Genomic DNA, 21,411 nt, shown 5'->3' with positions numbered 1-21,411 from the left:
TAATTACAAAGCGCAAATAAAGTCACATCTAAGTAACTGGAAAAGCATCAGTTTCTCATGGATAGGCTGAGCTAACATAATAAAAATGACTATTCTACTTAAATTAATTTAACCTATTTAGCACTGTGCCAATCAAGCTGCCAGAAAATTATTTTCTAGAGCTAGAAAAAATAATGTAAAAATTCATCTAGAAGAACAAAAGATTTAGAATATCAAAGGAATTAATTGTTCCAGGAATCACCACTAGTGGCTTGGAGCTTCAGAATTTAGGTAGAAAAATGGAATTATCATTGCCAGAGATTTGGCTAATAAGGTATGTTTCTGGCACCGTAAGCTAACATCCAAAATGTGTATCGTCATAGACACACTGTTATAAATGGTGATTAGGTTTCGTAGCTTATTTGCATACTGGGTAAAGTAGACTTCTGTCATCTAGCCTAAGAATTTACCATTTACAACATTGTTTCTATATAAAAATGATTTTCTAGTTTCAAACAGTTGACTTTCAAAATCTTACAACACAGCCCATTTTTTAAATTGGTTATCATCTGTACTTCACAGGCTCATAGGAAACAGCAGGCTTATCTTGACTATAAAGCAATTTCCAAAATCATCAGAGAATTCTCAAGAGGTAAAATCTTTTTCTAACTAATCCCATATGCCAGTTCCCCTTAATTTGCCAAATAAAAAGTGTTTAGCAGAAATTTCCTACTGGCATTTAAATATTAAGGACAATGGGTGCATATTAATACAAGGTGTTAGTTTGCTAAATATTCTAAGTAGAACAATATTTCCAAATTTTTGGGCTCACGTTGTAGTTACCATTATGAAACCTACCATCATGAAACCTCATCTTCTCTACTTGCATTGTAAAGAGTAAGCAGGAATTTCTCTTGTATAAATGAATACTCATTTGGGGGAATCTGCACAATATTCTGCTCAGTGAAATTAGAAGCAGTAGATATGGAAGTTAACTATATCTAAAATCAGTGGATAAAATATGAGTTCTTCAAGTGGAGTTAATAGACTATAATTTTCTTGAGGCTATTCTAATCACATTTAACTATAGAATCATATACCTTGAATCCATTTAGGGAAATATTCCTCAGTCAGACTAAATAACACTATATTTTACAGTTCCATACCTGCTTACTCTTTAGTGTGCCTATGTAATTAAGGTGTCATAAATGGTTCAGTTATCAGCAATTTGTAAAGGTGGTATTTGAACAGCATTAAAATATCTCTTTAAAATATTGTCCAAAATGAAGAACTAAAGATTTGCTCTTCTCCCCTATCAAATGATTACAGTAAAAGAAAAATGTTTTAGAAAAATATCAATAACCAAAGTATCAGAAAGAAATCAGTTAAATTAATAAGGTCTTTACAAAAGACTGGAAGAAAGGCCCCCTTTGAAAAAGAAATGTGGTTTGTGAAAGTAGAATTTTCACACCACTGGTGAACCGCAGAGACAGTCAAAGTCATTTAAGGCTTACGTAAATGGCAGGGAAAAATTTTTTATTTTAAAAATTAGTAAATAAGAGACCAACTTACTCCCTTATTTAAGGTAGGCCTTTTGATCTAAGATCAGGCCAAGGGCTTGTAGATGATAGAAGGTACAGGTGCCCCTGGAAGATCTGGGTACAAATATCTGCCATTAAGAGTAGGTCTACAAACAAGGGGAAAGGAAAATTGTCTTGACTGATAAGCACTTGCAGGAGATCTAATCAAGTACAATATCCCTTTCAGGTTGTAGTTTAGTGAGTCTTTCCCTGGATTTTGTGGGAAACAGGTCAAAAAGTCTCATAGGTTATCTGTAGAACAATTCATCATTAAGCAAACTTAAAAGGACACAAACAGATTTGACACTCTTTTTTTATATAGTAGTAGTGCCCCCAGAAAAGGTAAAGATCCTTTATCATCACTCTATAAGGGCTCTATGAGCTAAATGATCTATTACCCTTCTAAAACACAAATTGTATCCCTTTACCAGACAAGGATAGGGAACACTCCTTGGGCAGCTCTCAAATAATCATTTCACGTGGGTTTTTAGTCCCGTAGTGAGTGCCTCAATGACTACTGCTGCAGGACCATCGCTAGATGTACATTTGCCCATCAAGATCCTCCTATTTTCCTTATTTTATTTCACTCCATCAAAGACTCTCTCATATTTGGAACTAGTTCTTGGATGCAAACATGGGGAATTCCTCATTGCTTCTGTAAGATTTGTTTTCTCTATTCCCTGAAAATCTCTCTGTCCCCTGATCCTGTGTAGCCCTAGATGTTTCTAGAAGACAAGTTTGAGCAACAAGCTACATGAAAATCTTCACATAAATCATCATCTCCTCCTCTTCCCATCCTACCACAACTTGTACTAATTAGAAACTATAAACTTTGATACCCTAGCAGGAGAGTTTCTTGTCTGAAGATGCTGATATTAGTTTCCGTTAGTAGAAAGAGATGCTGAATTTGCCACTTGGTGGGTTGAGGACTTTGTTGTATGAGCAAAACCTAGGGCCCAATATGGGCTCATAGTTGTCAATCTTGACTTTATACTCAGTTTCCTTGGCTCATTTCTCTTTTAGTTTGTTGCATTTTTCATCTTCTCTTGAACATTGTGTATTCCCTGTGGTTTTGAGTTGCAATTTTGTGTCCTTACCTTCGCATAAGACAATATGATTCTTGGGCTTGTTTGATTGTGCTAAGGGCACAGTAAAGGTGACTGGAGATCCAAAGATGTCATTGGTTTTCCTACCAGTGGTGTCCAAGAGATATCGAGCATGTACAGGAGTAGGCTCTTTAAAGATACCACTTCTTTTGCTTCCTGGAACATTTGATCTTTTGGGTATAGTCTGAGGTTCCTCAGATGCTCCAAAGATATTAGATGCCATTCTATTTGGTCGACTTGAAAGAATAACTTATTCTGGAGTCCCAAAGAGATTGCTTGAGTTTCCTCCAGAGGGTTTCATTACCATGAAAACAAGGAACTTGGCTTGTTGCCCTCATTCTCCTGCTCCTGCAGCATGTCACCAGTGGCTGAGGCAGCAGTGATGGTTGTGGCAGCCAAAGTGGTTGGTTGTGACAGCACCAGCAGTAGCAGCAGCAGTGCTCCTCTAACACTGAAGACAAATGCTGTTCTCATGCGTTTTGTATTTGAAAGTCAAATTTTCTATTCAGCTCTTGTCTTTTCATCAAGAATTCTTGAAAGGTCTCTATGTTTAGGTTCTTTTTCTAGATCATGACTTTCAAGTAGTCTGATAATTTTTATATTGCCTCTCCTGGCTCTATTTTTCAGGTCAATTGTTTTTTTTCTCCGAGGAGATATTTCATATTGTCTTCTATCTTTCATTCTTTTGTTTTATAATTTCTTGATTTCTAATAAAGTCATTAGCTTCTATTTGTTCCATTCTAACTTTTAAGGAATGATTTTCTTCAGTGAACTTTTGGGCCTCCTTTTTCATTTGGACAATTCTGCTTTTTAAGGCATTCTTCTCCTCATTGCTTTTTTTGATCTCTTTTGCCACTTAGGCTAGTGTATTTTTTAAGGTGCTATTTTCTTCACAATTTTTTGAGTCTCCTTTAACAAGCTATTGACTCGCTTTTTATGATTTTCTTGCATCACTCTCATCTCTCTTCCCAATTTTTCCTCAACTTCTTTTACCTGATTTTCAAAATCCCTTTAGAGCTATTCCATTGCCTGTGGCCAATTTTATTCTCTTTTTTAAAGGATCAGCTTTGTTTCTACTAAATCCCTGGCAATTTGTATCATGGCTTAGGAAAATCAAGTTTTGTTTCTCAAGTTTTCTCTTGTACATAATATCAGCTGAAACTTCTGACTTCATTAGAAGTTTTCCAAGATTCTTTAGGAATCAATATCCCCTATATCTTTTACTCTTTATTAAACAGAATTTTTTAAAATGAGAAAGCTATTAGTTTTTAGGAATTTAGTGTATTTTTTCTTATGGTTATTGGTAGTTTGATTTTTTTTTTCCATTTGAAAACTGCCTGTTCATGTCCTTTGACCATACATGTATTGGGAAATGGCTCTTATTCTTATAAGTTTGAAGCAGTTCCTTATTGAGACCTTATCAAAGAAACTTTTTGCTAAGATCCTCTTCTCCTTCAGTTCTCTCTTTCCTTTATACTTTTTACTACATTATATTTGGTGGTGCAAAACATTAATTTCATATAATAGTTTGCCTATTTAATCTTGCTTGATCGTTGTTATTGCTAGTTTAATCCTGCCTTCTCCTTATATCCATAAATAAAAAGTTAATTTCTACTTGCTTCAATACTTTCTTTATGATATAGCCTTTTATATTTAGAGTGTGAAGCTACTGAGAACTTATCTTGGTGTATTGTGTGAAATATTGATCTATTCTTAATTTCTCCTAGGATATTGTATACTTTCCCCAGCAGTTTTTTGTCAAATGGTGAATCTTTCAGGAAACCCAAGTCAGAGAGGAAAGAATCAAAAGCAAGTGGTAAAAGAAAATGAAGGGGGGGGGGGGCACTGATAGTACTTAAGATTCTCAGAAGAAAAAAAATCTCAAAGACTTTGAACAAAAACAGATAAGTAAAAAGGAAAAGTAGTAACAAAAGAAGGAAATGTGATCTCCAGACCTAGTAAATTAATTTAAGTACCGAAGAATAAATACTAAAAAATGAAGGAAAATGATTCAACAGTTGATGCGTCAGAGATGGCATTTGAGGCAAGTAAAAGAATTATGAGTGCAGAATTTATGTTCTACAGAAATAAAGGACAGAAGAGAAAACACATCTTACATCTATAATGGCAATTTCACCAAAGAAACAAAAGACAGAATAATAGATTGGGAATTCAGATACATAGAAGTTAAAGAATACCTGAAAAAAGAGAAGTAAAAGATAATTTTAAAATAAAATACGCTTACTATGCAAGTAAAACATCTGAATTTCAAAAGAAGGATGCATAAAGACAAATTAAAGATCATAGATATTCCAGAAAAACATGACTGGACAAAAAAAATCACCTTAATATCATGATGAAAGGAATTATAATCTAACAGACCTGTCGTGTTTGTAACTGTTTCATGCTAGAGTGATTTCCTGCTAATGACGAGTTATGTTTGCAAATACATATTACTAAATTTATGTGAAAACATATTTTGTCCAAATCCTACAAATGTTGTTCCAAGAAATAACAAGTTTTGGAAGCAAAATCAATACTTAAATTGATAAATTTCACTTGTAATTCTGCATGAGATTATCGACTTTGCTAACAGATCTGAATGTTAACTGAAAAGTTAATTGAGTGAGAATTCTACTCATAATGTTTCCTTGTTTTAGAGTATTTGAATATTTTCTATAAGTCACACTTTTTTGTAAATACTACTAAACTTAGTATTTCTCATTTATTAAATCTTTTTGATATCACTAATAACGAATAAAGAAGGTGAAGAATATTGGAAGTAAAGATCTTGACTAGATCATTGCTAGGTATGTTTTAAATTGTCGCTAAAGTATCATTTTCCTCACTATTCTTTCTTCCTTGTGTTTTCCATTCTGTATCTCTTTTTTTAAATTTCTTCCAGTTACTCATGAAGTCTCTTCGTCTTGGATATTTTTTTTTTCCTGATTCTTTATCTGGACTTATATGGTTGCTATGTTACTTTTGATTTCCCCTTAGACAACTCTTTAATCAAGTTATTCCCAGATCAAAAAAAGGTTCTGTTTACCTCACTGTGCATCAGCTCATAAAAATCTTGCAATGTTTCCCTGAATTATTCCAGTAACAATTTCTTATGGTATAGTGGTATTACATCACATTCATGTCCATAATTCCCATTCCCATTTCCTAGTCAGTGAATCTTTCCTTGATTTCTCATTGTTTTCTACCACAAAAAAAAATGTTTCTATGAATATTGTTGAATATTGTGAATATGATTGTTTTTCTTTTATGACTCTATGGTACATGCCCGGCACTGGGACTTTTATGTCAAAGACTATGGACATTGCAGATTATTAAAAGCTAATTCCAAATTGCTTTTACAGAATGGTTGAACTAATTTGCGACCCCATCAATAGCACTTTTGACAACACTGACTGGTTTCATTTTTATCATCTTTACTAATTTGTGTGGTGTGAGTTGAAATATCAGAAATGTTTCATCTTCCATCTTTTGTATTATTACTGATTTATAGCAAACTTCCATTGGGTTGTAAATAGATGGTACTTATCTTGTTGTGAGATGCTTTATAAATAGCTTTTGACCATTTATCCATTGGGGAATGTTTTTTTTTTAGTATTTTGTGTTTATATTAATTTCTTATTTTTTTGCATACTGGTCCTTCATCAGAAATATTTGATGCATACTTCCCTTTTGTCCATCTCCCCAAATTCACAGCTCACAAAACTGGCTTTTTTAAAAGAAATTATTTTAGACTCTAAGGCCAGAACATAAATACAGAATAGAGAAAAGAGACAAAAACATACCATAAACTTAAATATTGGAATGTAAATACAACGTCAGAAAGAAAAAAAAAAGGCAGGCCATGGCCATAGAAGAACATAAAAGAGGATTCAAAATATGTAACAATAAATTTTCATTTCAGGAAATCCTGTATGATAAATTATACATGTATTGACAATCGTCAATCTTGTCTTTGTTTCCTTGTAAGTTTTCTTTTGTTTTCTGCTGTACATTTTTTTTACTTTGTTCTTTTTCTTTTCCTTTTCTCTTTTCCAAGAAGGCTAAAAGAACGTTTAGATATGTTCCTCTATAGCTATAGATATATACATGTACATATGAATATATACATATATAGGTATATACTTTCCCAAACGTATTTTATTCCTGATCTTATTTTTATGTTTGTCCATGTATCTTTTTTCCTATCCTTTCTGCCTCCTCTACTTTACTTGAACCCACTACCTTACCCTCCTATTGCTTGCCTACCACCTCCAAGGATCCCTCCACATCTCCCATTCCTACAAATCTAAATACTCTTCTATACCCCCTTTTATCTATTCCCTCAATCTTCCCTCTAAAGATCCCTCCCTTGTCCTCTCCCCTATCCTTATGCCCCTACCATTTTATTTCTTCTGAATTTATAAGATTTTTATACTCTTCTAAATATATATGTATTGTTCTCTCTTAAACTTATTCTCAATGAAAGTAGGTTACAAGAACTACTACGAGAACTACCTCCTCACCCATCTTATTCCTCTGTATCTATTCTTCTTCTTACACCTCATTTGTATGAAATGATTACTCTTTTTAGTTGTTTCTAAATGATTTTCCTTTTTAAATTCACATCATGACGGGGTGGAGCCAACATGGTGGAGTAGAAAGACGCACATACGCTACCTCCAAACCCACTGCCCATAAAATATCTGTAAAAAAAGAACCACCGGCGAATTCTGGAGCAGCAGAAGCCACAGAACAACAGAGGGGAGGAGATATCTGCTCCAGAGGGCCTGAAAACCTCTCGCAAAAGGTCCCTCATGCCCCAGACCTGGAGCAGAGCCCAGCCCTGCCTTGGCAGCACGGTGCAGAAAGGAGCGGATCCAAGCAGGCTTCAGGGACGGAATCTCCAGCAGCTCGTGGGTCTCCCACCCACAGGTGACAAGGGTCGGTGAGAGGGTCTCTTCAGTGGGTTGAGAGGGGTGTAGGGTGCCTCCATAACTCAGGTCCCTTCGGGAGGCAGGAGCAGAGGAGGGAGCAGACCTGGGCTCCCCAAGCAGGCAGGAGCCCAGATCCATTGTTGAAGGTCTCTGCATAAACCTCCTGAGGGAACTGAGCCTGAGAGGCTGTCCTGCCCTGACCTGAGCACCAGAACTTAATCTCACACTGAATAGCAGCCCTGCTACCACCCCAAGCCCTGAGGCTGGGAAGCAGCATTTGAATCTCAGACCCCAAGTGCTGGCTGGGCAGATCTGGAGGCCAAGTGGGTGTGGAGAGGATACTCAGAAGTCAAGTCACTGGCTGGGAAAATGCCCAGAAAAGGGCCCACTCAATGGGATCAGACCATGGAAAAGCTCAAAAAGAGCTCAGAAAATTTTGAAAATTATGTTAGAGAGGTGGAGGAAAAACTGGGAAGACCAATGAAAGACATGCAAGCAAAGTATGAACAGCAGATCAGCACCCTGCTAAAGGAGACCCAAAAAAAATGCTGAAGAAAATGACACCCTGAAAAACAGGCTAACTCAATTGGCAAAGGAGGTTCAAGAAGCAAATGAGGAGAAGAATGCTTTCAGAAGCAGAATTAGTCAAATGGAAAAGGAGATTCAAAAGCTCACTGAAGAAAATAGTTCTTTCAAAATTAGAATGGAACAGATGGAGGCTAATGACTTTATGAGAAACCAAGAAATCACAAAACAAAACCAAAAGAATGAAAAAATGGAAGATAATGTGAAATATCCCACTGAAAAAGCAAATTACCTGGAAAATAGATCCAGGAGAGACAATCTAAAAATTATGGGCCTACCTGAAAGCCATGATAAAAAAAAAAGAGCCTAGACATCATCTTTCATGAAATGATCAAGGAAAACTGCCCTGACATTCTAGAACCAGAGGGCAAAATAAATATTCAAAGAATCCACCGATCACCACCTGAAAAAGATCCAAAAAGAGAAACTCCTAGGAACATTGTGGCCAAATTCCAGAGTTCCCAGGTCAAGGAGAAAATATTGCAAGCAGCTAGAAAGAAACAATTCAAGTATTGTGGAAATACAATCAGGATAACACAAGATCTAGCAGCTTCTACATTAAGGGATTGAAGGGCATGGAATAGGATATTCCAGAAGTCAAAGGAACTAGGACTAAAACCAAGAATCACCTACCCAGAAAAACTGAGTATAATACTTCAGGGGAAAAATTGGTCTTTCAATGAAATAGAGGACTTTCAAGCATTCTTGATGAAAAGACCAGAGCTGAAAAGAAAATTTGACTTTCAAACACAAGAATGAAGAGAAGCATGAAAAGGTGAACAGCAAAGAGAAGTCATAAGGGAATTACTAAAGTTCAACTGTTTACATTCCTACATAGAAAGACAATATTTGTAACTCTTGAAACTTTTCAGTATCTGGGTACTGGGTGGGATTACACACACACACACACACACACACACACACACACACACATGTACACACACATAGAGACAGAGTGCACAGAGTGAATTGAAGAGGATGGGATCATATCTTAAAAAAACGAAATCAAGCAGTGAGAGAGAAATATATTGGGAGGAGAAAGGGAGAAATGGAATGGGGCAAATTATCTCTCATAAAAGAGGCAAGCAAAAGACTTATTAGTGGAGGAATAAAGAGGGGAGGTGAGAGAAAAACATGAAGTTTACTCTCATCACATTCGACTAAAGGAAGGAATAAAATGCACACTCATTTTGATAAGAAAACCTATCTTACAATACAGGAAAGTGGGGGATAAGGGGATAAGCAGGGTGGGGGGGATGATGGAAGGGAGGACATGAGGAGGAGGGAGCAATTTGAGGTTGACACTCATGGGGAGGGACAGGATCAAAAGAGAATAGAAGTAATGGGGGACAGGATAGGATGGAGGGAAATATAGCTAGTCTTATACAACACAACTATTTTGGAAGTCATTTGCAAAACTACACAGATTTGGCCTATATTGAATTGCTTGCCTTCCCAAAGGGAATGGGTGGGGAGGGAGGGATGAAAAGAAGTGAGAATTCAAAGTTTTAGGAACAACTGTCGAGTAATGTTCTTGCCACTAGGAAATAAGAAATACAGGTAAAGGGGTATAGAAAGTTATCTGGCCCTCCAGGACAAAAGAGAAGATGGAGACAAGGGCAGAGAGGGATGATAGAAGAGAGAGCAGATTGGTCATAGGGGCAATTAGAATGCTTGGTGTTTGGGGCGGGGAGGGGACAAAAGGGGAGAAAATTTGGAACCCAAAATTTTGTTAAAATGAATGTTAAAAGTTAAATAAATTAATTAATTAAAATTTAAAACAAAAAAAGAGATCACCTTGGCACAACTCAGCTTCAAACTTGAATATCCCTCAAATTACTTCAGTCTTATTTTTAAAATTTCTTTAAACAGTATTTTATAATTGCTTTTCTGTAAGACTTGAATGACACAGAGTACTCATGAAGCAGTGATGGTAGAGGTGTTGTATATTTGTCTGGAATGGTTTTGCCGCCCAGTAGTTTCTATAAAGTGTAGTATAGCCCTATTAGAGTGCAAAAAGGAAGCAGATATCATTTAGGGAGTGACTGAAGTCAGCTTACTTGACTGAGTCCACGGTAGAATCAGTTTTATCTGTTCAGTCAGCTGTAGGTGCATGGGGATCTGAATGTTGGCGACATGTAATAACATATTCAGTTAATTCTGTGGTATTTATTCACTATCTGCTCAACTTGGGCAACACCTGAACAGGAATTTTATGAGAACCAGTGGAAAAAGAGGGCACATAAATCTCTGTCCTTACTATTAAGGCATCAGGACAAAACCTCAGAACATGAAAAAAAATTATGAGAGAGAGAATTGCATATTACAGAGGATGGCAGGAGAAAACATCAAGATCCTAAAGAAAATAGAGTCATAGAGATTAATCTTTCTACCCTCTTTCCCAATTGTCACACCCCAGGGAAACCTCATAAACTTCTTGCTGGACTTCAGATTAAATCCTTCAGAGGAGGGATTTTTAAACCTTGTGTGTGTGTGTGTGTGTGTGTGTGTGTGTGTGTGAGAGAGAGAGAGAGAGAGATTTGGCGGCCTGGTGAAGCCTTTGGAGCCACTTTTAGAATATTTTTGTCGTCTACATTCTTAAATTCTAAATTTAGTTAGAGATCAGATAAAACTGAAATTTTTTTCTCATCCAAATTCATGGAGTGCCTGAAATCTGTCTATGGAACCTTTAGGGAAGGTTCATTGGAACCAGGTTAAGAAATCCTTTCTTGGACAACATAGGGAAGAAAAATAAGCTGTCAGACTCTTGATCTAACATCTGCTTCTTACTATTGTACATCCAGTCTATGCCTAATGCTATTGCTTCATCTTCTAGTCTTTGGGGGCACTGGCCCCAAGGCTGTCTATTGAAAGTCTTGCCAAAGTTGATCACAATGGAGATTCATTAGTGACTCTCAAACTTGGGCCTCTAGGGACCCTATTATTTGTATCCTCAATTGATCCCCATGCACTTAAAGCTGACTGATCAGATAAAACAAATATCTACAGTTGTTAATATATCATTTGGAGGGAAAACTGCATCCCTGCCCAGGCTGGTCAGACCTGCTGTGATACAGACAGAGATTCTAAAATCTCCTTCCTTGTCGTTTGACTTCAGTATTACATAGACAGACTTAGTAGACAGATGGTACAACAAAGTGTTGGTATCACCTATTGAAGATGAAACGTGACTATTGCAGATTCTCATTGCAATGATACTGGTAAGTAGGGGAGGGATGGGTTATTTCTGCCAGAGATCAACCTAAAGAGAGAATAAGATGATCAAGACAAGATACCTGAGCAAAAAGCACCATAACATTCTACCTCATACCTCTTCACTGAACCAACTTTATTGTCATTTTTGCTTGAGAACATGTAAATATTTCATACATTGACAATGTAACAGAATCTCTGATTCAAAGATGAGTTTAGAGTTAGTTGATAAATGGAGAGAGTGCTTGGGCAGTGAGTTTGGGTATTCTAGGAGGTGGGAATCTAGAAGAGCCCTGTCCATTTCCCAGACCTATTTGTAAAAGGAAGATTGTGGCTGTGTTTCTAGGCAAAGTGTTTCTAGAAATCCACATACATTTATTCACTAACACATTCCTGCTCAGCTTTGAGTCACACCAAGAACATCTTAGATTAGACTCCATTAAGACATGAAGCAGTACCAGAAAGGTAAGTATGCTGAGTGTGTTTCTCTTTGTGAATTTGTAGGAACTGAATGCCAGTCGGTAATTTCATCAAGTGTTTATTTAGTGCTGACATTTTGTCAGGCAGTGTGCTGAAAGCTGAGGATGTAAAGGAAAGTGAAAAGCAACAACAACAAAAAAGTCCCTGCCCTCAAAAAACTTATATCATTAACAGGGGAGAAAATAGGTAAATCACTTGTTCTATAGATGATTTAAACAGAACATGAAGGTAATCTGGAAAGAGAAGGCATTAGGATGGGGGGGAGGGACCAGAAGAAACCTCCGTCAGAAGGTGGGATTTGATTTAAGTCTTGATGGAATCTAGTGGTGGAGGTGAAGGGGCAGAGCATTCCAGGCATGGAGAACACTTAGTGCAAAGGCTCAGAGATGGGAATTGGAGAGTCATTTCTAAGTAACTACAAGTCAGACAGCATAGCTGGATCACAGAATGGAAGCTAGTAAGATGGTGGCCTGAACTCACCAGGGAAGAGAATGACCTGGTAAAATTTATGTTTTAGAAAAATCAGTTTGGTAGCAGAGGCAGGGATAGTAGTTAAAAGACTATTATAGTGGCCCAGGCAAGAGGGTTATGGATGTGTGAATGGAAGAAGAGATAGTTAAGAGAGATGGTGTAAGCATAGAAATTGTATTTAGTCATGAACTAGGTATTGGAGTGAGAGTGAGGACTCAAGAATAGTAATGAAGTTGAGGGTTTATATGGATTGGGAGAATGATTGTACCCTTAAGAATAATAGGAATATTAGAATAGGGGAGATTTTTTGGATGGAAAATAATGAATTCTTTTTTGGACATACTGAGTTTGAGATACTCATAGGGCATTCAATTTGGCATTCAATCCAAGAGGTAATTGGTGACATATGATTGCAGCTCAGCAGTTAGATTGGGAATTAATATATAGATTTGGCAATCATCTGTATAAAGATGACAACTGAACCTACGGGAGTTGATAAAATCGTAAAGTAAACTAGTAACAGGGCTAAATAGAAGAGGGGCCATGAATGCGCCTTGGGAGACATCCATGGTTAGGAAATGAAAAATGGATGTAGAATCTTCAAAGAATATTGAGAGTGATCAGACAGAGATGAGGAGATCAAGGAGAGAACAACGCTGTGAAAATCTAGGGAGAGCAGAGTTTCTAGAAGAAGATGGTGATTGAAATTGAAATTGAAAAAAGGGTGATCAGGAATTGGAAAAACTTAGATTTGGCAAGTAAGAGATTGGTGATTACTTTAGAGAGGGCAGTTTCAGTTGAACAATGAGGTCAAAAGTGAGATTGGCACGTGTTTAGAAGAAATGAAGAAGAGGGGAAGTGGAAGCATTAATTATTGACTGCTCTTCAAGAAGTCTATTCATTAAAGGGAGGAGTGACAGGTATGACAACTAGCTGAAATGTCTGGATCAAATGAGGTTTTTGTTTTTTTAACGTGGGGGAGATATGGCAGTGTTTGGAGGTAATAGGAAAGATGTGGGAATGGTAGTGGGGGAAGTTTGCTATAAAACTCAGGAGGGGATGGGATCAAGGGCACAGGCAGAGGACACTATCTTAGCAAGGAGAAGGGAAATCTCTTCATCTGAGCTTAGAGAGAAGGATAAGATGAAAGAAGATGTCTGAATGATGTGAAATGTGGAGAAGATAAAGAAGAGTTCGTGGTGGTTTTTTCAGTAAAATGTGGATGAAGAATCTCTGCTGAGAGCATAGAGTTGTAGAAGTCTTGAAGGTTTGGAAGTATCTCTAATGAATGGGATAGTGAATAGAAGAGAGGTGTAGAATGTGCCTACCTGTAAGGATAGCCCACTGGAGTTTAGATCATTTAAATTTGTGTTGGACCCAGTTAGCACTGTTTTGTGATTTCATTTATCTCTGTTCAGCAGACTATGATTAGAAGCAAAGGCAAAACATAGTGGGAGTAAGCTGGAATTGCAAAGAGAAATGGGGAAGACTCTTGTCTGTTTAAAAAAAAAATCCAAGAAATCATCTTAGCTAGAAGAGACAAACCCTAATCCTCCAGGCTCAGGAAATATCACTTAAGGATTGTTGTAGGAAATATTACAGGCTACCAAGCAAAATACATAGCTAATTGGGGTCTCTCAAGAAATCCTATTCCCTTGTAGTATGAAGAAAAATTGACTGCAGATGGGAAACATTTGAGTATTTACTGAAAATGTTTAATTAGTAACTGTAAAAAAATAGCTGATAAAACATCTTTCCTCAGAGTTAGATTCTTTGTCCTCTGACCTTTGCATAGACAGACTTAACAGACATAAGTAGCATCAACTAAAAGATGACATCAAATCTTTTCACTGAACCCACCCAGGTCATCACCTCCAAGTAGAGAAAGAGAGAATCCTGGAATTAACTACACAATATCCAAAATTCTTTGTGGAAAATATCCTTCCTATCCTATATAGCTCAAAATAGTTTTACTTACCATTTTTCTTAGTTCTAAGAATCTTGTGTCTTTCTCAAAAATCCAAACATTATTATGTATATGTAAAATTAGCAACAATTTCTGACATTTTCTTTTCTACAAATTACATGACCTTTGACTTTTGTCTGAAGTTGAGAGTGGGGAAATGGGAGTATCTTCAAACACTGGCATATATATGTATATATATATACATATATATATGTATATATATATACATATATATATGTGTGTGTGTGTGTGTGTGTGTGTGTGTGTGGGTGTGTGTGTGGGTGTGGGTGTGTGTGGGTGTGGGTGTGTGTGGGTGTGGGTATGTATTATACATATTATATATAATATATGTACGTATGTATTGATCTATCAATTGACCAACTCCTAAGAGAAATTGCTAGAAGGAAGAAAAATACATTGAGTAAGAGATTTAATAAAAAGGGATGTGGAAAAACAAGGCGGACCAGTCACAAGTTCAATGGAGATTCTGGGAAGCAAGAGTGAGGTAATAGGAGTATTGAAGTCCTAACATGGTGAATGGAGGGAAAGTCTTCTCAAGGATTTAGGGTAGACATTAGGCCTAAATGTATAGTTATCTGCATAGAGACCATAACTTTATGGGGAATGATGATGGAAGAAAAAGAAGAGGAGGACAGAGCCTTGGGGAGTACCCACACTTAGTGGACAGGAAAAGGATGATAATTCAGCAAAGGAGACTGCTCAGACATATGGGAAGAAGAGAAGTGTGCTTCAGAAATCATGGGAGGAGAAAGTGTCTGGGATGAGATGGGGGTTAACGGTGTATGGAGGAGCAGAAAAATCACCAAAGATAAAGACTGAAGCAAAGGCCATTAGACTTAGTATTAAAAAGTCATGAGTTGCCTTGGAGTGATCCACTCTGGTGAAGTGATAGATTTGGAAACTAGATTATAGCAACTGAGAAGCGAGTAGGAGATGAAAGGGACTTTTGAGGAGTTTTTGAAAAGAAGAAGAGGTATAGGACAATAGCTTGAAGAAATATCAAGGTCAAGTGAAAGTATTTTTTAAAGGATAGGGAGGGCCTCTGCATGTTAGCAGGCAGACCATAAAAGTAAGGAGAGAAGGAAGGTAAGAGGAATAGATGGAGTGACAGAGGGGGCAGGAATTGATCAAAGTTTCAATCAAAGTTTAATTTTTACAAGGAAAAGGCCCACTCAGACACTTTGGAAAAAGGAAAAGCATAGATGAGGATGAGAAAGGATGTTGAAGTGTGGTGTGGCAAAGAAGGGGGAGTTCATGAAGAATGGCTTCTATTTTTTCTATTTTCTAATTTCTATTATTCTCTCCTGAGACAGAATGAGTAAGAGATTATATAAGAAGCCTGTAGAGAGAATAGCCACTGTGAAGAGTGTGATAGTCAGGGAAGAAATAAAGATGTCTTTATTCCCATGCATTGGTGAGGTCCCAGTTGAAATCAGTTAACATAAATTTGTAGTAATAAACCCACTCAGTATGATTATTTGACTCTCTTTGGGAGCATTCGTCAGTGTGTAAATAAGAAGGAAATCAGATTGTGGGAATAATCTGGGGCTGAGGTTTGGCAAAGTATCACTGAGGATTCAAGAGTAACTGTGAATATATGGTTGGATTGGTCAATCATACTGTCAAGGTTCTGAAAGAAGGCTAGAACAGAGGTAGTGGACTGGAAGAGCAGTAAGGGTTAGAGGGGCTTAAGGCCATATTTAATATGTTAAGACATATTTAATATGCTTACATATTAACATATTAGATATTTAATATGTTAAGGGGTGAGAAAGGAGAAATTAGAGGATAAAGAAGACGGTATTATCACTTCGTGTGACTGAGGACAAGTGAAGATGGAGGTCATGGGAATTTAGGAAGTTAGTAAACTGGGTTGGCATATTTAAATGGATATTCCAAGTGTTGTCAAACAGGATTGTACTTTTGCTGCTATTTTGTCCCCTCTCCCTCTTTTGTCTCTTTTCCCAAGTTTCTCAGAGCTACAGCACCATCATGGTACCATTTCCCTCCTGAGATTCTATCCTGCCCCCTTTATCGACCTGTAAACTTACTGTCCCTCTTTGCCTCTTCCAGGGGATTCATTAATGTGACTGTAATAGACTGTTTTCTCTGCTTCTCTGTCATTTTTCCTCCTATACTTTGATTTCCCTATGAGTTATGTACATTCATTATTAACTGCACACACATAGATCTACATATACACATATATGAATATATACATTTGACAATATGTACATACATACAATTATATATATGTATATATGTGTGCATATTTGTATATATGGATATATGTGTACATATCTATTTACCCCCTTTAACAATGAAATATCTTGCTTTGAAAAAAGTTTTTGTGATTTTTAGTATTTCTTGTGATGAACTACTCCCCCTAATGTTGCCCCATATTTCCTATTTATGGCTGTGGTACGAAAATAGGTTCTTTCCATTAGAGACATTTTCAATTTTAAAAGAAGACAAAATAATTATTACACAAAAACTTGTCTAACAAAGAGTTTGTTAATGCTAAAGTGCATATGATAGAAAATAAAATGAACTATTTGGGACATGGGGGTTCAAAGGGTAAAACCACAAGCAGTGGACAGAAATTATGAAGAGGTAAATTCAGATTAGATGCAAGGGGGAGGGACATCTTGACAATGATAAGTCTCTAAAAGTGCAATGTACTGCTTTGAGAAGTTGGGGATTTCCTTTCATTAGAAGTCTTCAAGCAGAGGCTTCTGGGTGATTATTTATGGAGTATGTTATCCTGGGGGCACCTAGTTGTGCAACGTATAGAGTGTCAAGCCTGGAGTGTTCTCCCTGAGTTCAAATCTGTTGTCAGACACATTCTAACTGTGTGATCTTGGGCAAGTCACTTAACCCTGTTTGCCTAGGTTTTCTCATCTGAGAGAGCAGAAGGTAATGGCAAACCACTCCAGCATTTTTGCCAAGAAAACCCTAAATGTGGTTACAAAGAGCTGGACACAAGTAACAAACAACCCAAATATAACAACAACGAGATGGTGGTCCAGAGTGTCCAGAAAGGTCAAAAAGGATGAGGATTAAACAAAGGTCACTGGATTTACTATTAAAAGGACACTGATAACCTTGACAGACCTACTTCAGTGCAATGTTTTGGTTGGGCACTTAATTGTAGGAACTGGGAATGAAGAGTGGGAATTGTTGTTAATGTTGGCTATACTGGAGAATGAGAGAGCTCAAAATTGGTATGAAAATGCTGCTTGCAGTGGATAGGATGGTGACAACTGATAAGAAAGAGAAAGTGGAACTACCTAATTTTATATTTCTTCATTTTTTTCTGCAATAGAAGATGACTTTTACCCTGAAGAATTACTGAAATGAAAGGATTGAGAGATTTGATAATGAAACTGTAATAGTGATCATGAGAAATCACTCAAAGCTCCTTAATGAATTCAAGTCACTTGATCAAAATGAACTACAGCATTAGATACTGAAATACTTGAAAGATGTAATCCTGTCGGTTACATTTGAAACACTGTGGAAAGTAAAAAAGATCCTACAGGACTTTAAATGGTCAATGTTATTCCATTTTTTCATAAAAGAGAAATGAAAATAGTCGCAAATTATAGGCCAGTGAGTTTGAATTAATTTCTAAGAAAATTATACGAGTTATTAAAAACATTATTATTAGCTATTAATATTTAGCAATAATGTTGGGATGCAAACACATATTGATAGCTGGGTGACTTTTATAAGATGAAAATGATTTATACCTGATTTCAAGAATCACATTCATGTTCAGATGATAAAGTCATAGTTAGCATGTTTCTGGAAAAAAGAGAAAAAGAGAAAAGTTTTGGGGGTATTTAGGGCACTGTAAGTTCTATATGAGTCAGCAGGATGTTCTGGCAGTCCAAAAGTCGATGCAGTTTGTGGCAAGAAGATCTTCTGGGAATAGAGAGATGGTAGACCTTCTCTACTCTCCCATTTCCAGACCTCTTGCAGACTTTGTTTGAATTCATGATGACTGACATCACAGTGGGAAAAGTTAACTAGGATGGGGAGAAGGCTTGAGTCCATGTCAAAGGGAGGTTGAAGAAAGTGAAGAAGTTTATCTTGGAAAAGAGAAAACTCTGGGTAGAGATGGATTGGGTATAGGAAAATGATAAAGCCATCTTCAATATTTGAAAAGCTATCATGGGGAGAATCCATGGTTTTTATTTTGTTTAGCTTTATAGGGGAAAACTGAGAGCAATAAGAAAAATTTTTAAAGAGGCCATTTTAGGCTTGGTGTCAGGTAAAAAAACAATTTTAGGAGGTGAAAGCTTATTGCTCTGGAGCAACTAGTTTTGAGAGGGAGTACATATCATTTACCAAGAGGTCTTTGAGCAGATGCTAGATGATCTATACTTAGTGTATCTTTCAAGTGAGGTTTGGACTAGGTTCCAACTGAGGTCCCTTCCCCATGTAGATTTCTTTGATTTTCTGAAAAGCACCTGTAATTTAGAGTCAGGCCTTATATGATTAGAGATGAGTCCATTAAGAGATGAAACTGAGACAGGATTTTTGCCTGATATGACCAAAATTCTCCTGGATCATGAACCCTGGACAGATTTTATCTCAGAGATTCTGAGCGCTGGGTCTTGTATTGTTATGAGGCAACTGAAAACGATTATGGAGAAGTCAGGAAGATATAGGAGTAGAAAGCATAGTCTGAATGTCTTTGTACACATTTCCATAATAAACACCACAGATGTGGTGTTTAACTGATTCTGATCAGGGAAGTGGTTAAACTCATATTGGAATTAAGTTGAATGTGTAGTTTATAAGTCAGATTTTGAAAAAAAACAATGAGAGTGGAAAAAGACTTTGAAAAAGCAGGTACTACAATTTGGTGTCAAAAGCTGCATAAACTTCATACTTCTAACATATTACATCACATAAATTTGTAGAATTTCTTATTGTTTTAAAAAAGATGGATGGAAGAGTGCCTTGATAAGTTTTTCCATCCACATTCCATTTTTGACTGATTTTGCTACCCTCCATCTCAGGTACAATCTTCTGTCTTTTACATATAGATACTTCAGAAGTTGGAAGTGTGTAATGCAAAACCATACAAGGATAACAATATTCATTATTCAGGGACTGACAGATAATCCACAGTTGCAATTATTTCTTTTTGTCTTTCTGTTTCTTACCTACATTGTGTGTGTGACTGGGAACTTGATCATCATCACTCTTACCTTGGTGGATCCCCACCTGAAAACCCCCATGTATTTTTTCCTTAGAAATTTTTCCTTTTTAGAATTATTATTCACAACTGCCTGTATTCCCAGATATCTATACAGCATGTCCACTGGTGACAATACTGTGACGTATGATGCATGTATCACTCAAGTGTTTTTTATCACTTTCTTGGGTTCGACAGAACTTTTTCTTTTGTCTACCATATCCTATGATCACTATGTGGCCATCTGCAAGCCCTTGCATTACACAACGATCATGAACAACAACGTTTATAATCAGCTCCTTCTGAGTTCTTGGGTGGCTGGACTAATAATCATCCTCCCACCACTTAGTGTTGGTCTTGAGCTGGAATTCTGTGACTCCAATGCCATTGACCATTTTGGTTGTGATGCATCACCACTACTGAAGATCTCATGATCTGATACAACTTTCATAGAAAAGATGATTATAATCTTTGCTATGTTGTTACTTATCTTCATCTTAGTATTAGTACTCCTATCTTAGGTATATATCATCAGGACTATTTTGAGATTTCCTTCTGCTTATCAAAGAAAAAAGGCCTTCTCCCCTTTTTCGTCCCACATGATTGTTGTGTCTATGACTTATGGCACCTGCGTCTTCGTCTGCCTCCTGGGAAGGAACAGCTTGCTTTGAATAAGGTTGTATCAGTACTTGTGATCTCAGTAGCCCCTGTGATGAACCCCTTTATTTACACACTAAGAAACAAACAGGTCATACAAGCCTTTAAGGACTTAATCAAAAGAATCACATATCTCTCAAAGGTGTAAAAGGTCTCCTTAGTATAAGATACCAAATGGTACAAAAAAAACAGGAATGACCTTGATTCACCCTCCAGAATAACACCATCTTTTTCTATCTCTTGGTAATTATCATTTCCCTACAGTCTGGTCATCCTGATATTGTCAAGAGAGCTTTTCACTAGACTCCAGAAATGTTCATTGGTCAAGGCTTTCTTCTCTGCCATCTCCATTCTAATCTGTGCAGTCCCACCTGTATTCTTATTTCTGTCAAAACATATATAATGTAACTCCTAACTGAAACATAGACTCCCACAATGAAAAATATCCTTAGAGTCACTCCTTTCCACCCATTTGATGTTATACTAAATTCCTTTATTTTTAGTGATACTCAAACCTGTTTTCTAGATTTCTTGCCTTTATTATATTATATATGAATATATAATATTTGTTATATTATACCCTGAAGGACTGGAAATTTAATGGAAATAATACTCTACCTCTACATACAGATGTTAAAGTTAAGAGCATATTTAATTAGTCAAATAATCAATTAGCAGAAGCTATGATCCTTCCAGTCTCACTGGATTGACAAATGCTTATTTGATTTAACTTTGTCAGAATTATAACTCTGCCTTCCCTATAGTCTTGGTTTATAGATTATCCTTGAATTTCTGACTGTCACTTTTTATTGAACCCTGACTCAAACATCCCTTTGATCTGTACCACTACATATTGTAATGGAAATAGATTAGATTTTGTGTCCAAGGGCCTGGGTTCAAGTCCCTGCTCAAGTTAACTGTGGGAAGATGATATTCCAGGACTAAGGGAGGCCCCTTACTCCTGCCCCCCCATACCCACAATTAAAACTAAAAATTCACCACTAACTGGAGAAATAAGGAGAATCTCACATAGAATCTTCCACTCAATGCAGGGCTATAAAGAAGGACCAATAGAATGCTATAGGAATACAGAAATATGCAAGCTGCGGTAGGTCAAAAGTTTGAGGCAAAGCATCCTCAGGGAAACAGGTGGAGGGAACCTAGACCAGTGGCAGAAGATATGCTCCAGGTAAAGATCACTCAAGGC

The 21,411-nt window shown here is 36.8% G+C and overlaps 2 pseudogenes; one reads left to right on the top strand and one right to left on the bottom strand.

Annotated features, from left to right (window-relative positions):
* Window positions 1-2,444: 2,444 nt before the first annotated feature.
* On the bottom strand, window positions 2,445-3,022 carry LOC140531410 (jupiter microtubule associated homolog 2 pseudogene; annotated as a pseudogene).
* Window positions 3,023-19,420: 16,398 nt separating this feature from the next.
* On the top strand, window positions 19,421-20,352 carry LOC140531409 (olfactory receptor 6C2-like; annotated as a pseudogene).
* Window positions 20,353-21,411: the final 1,059 nt, after the last annotated feature.

This window comes from Notamacropus eugenii, chromosome 3 (assembly GCF_028372415.1).
Source record: "Notamacropus eugenii isolate mMacEug1 chromosome 3, mMacEug1.pri_v2, whole genome shotgun sequence".
NCBI classification, from domain to species: domain Eukaryota; kingdom Metazoa; phylum Chordata; class Mammalia; order Diprotodontia; family Macropodidae; genus Notamacropus; species Notamacropus eugenii.
The sequence above is the reverse complement of the archived record's forward strand: the minus strand, read 5'-3'. Positions and strand labels throughout refer to the sequence as shown.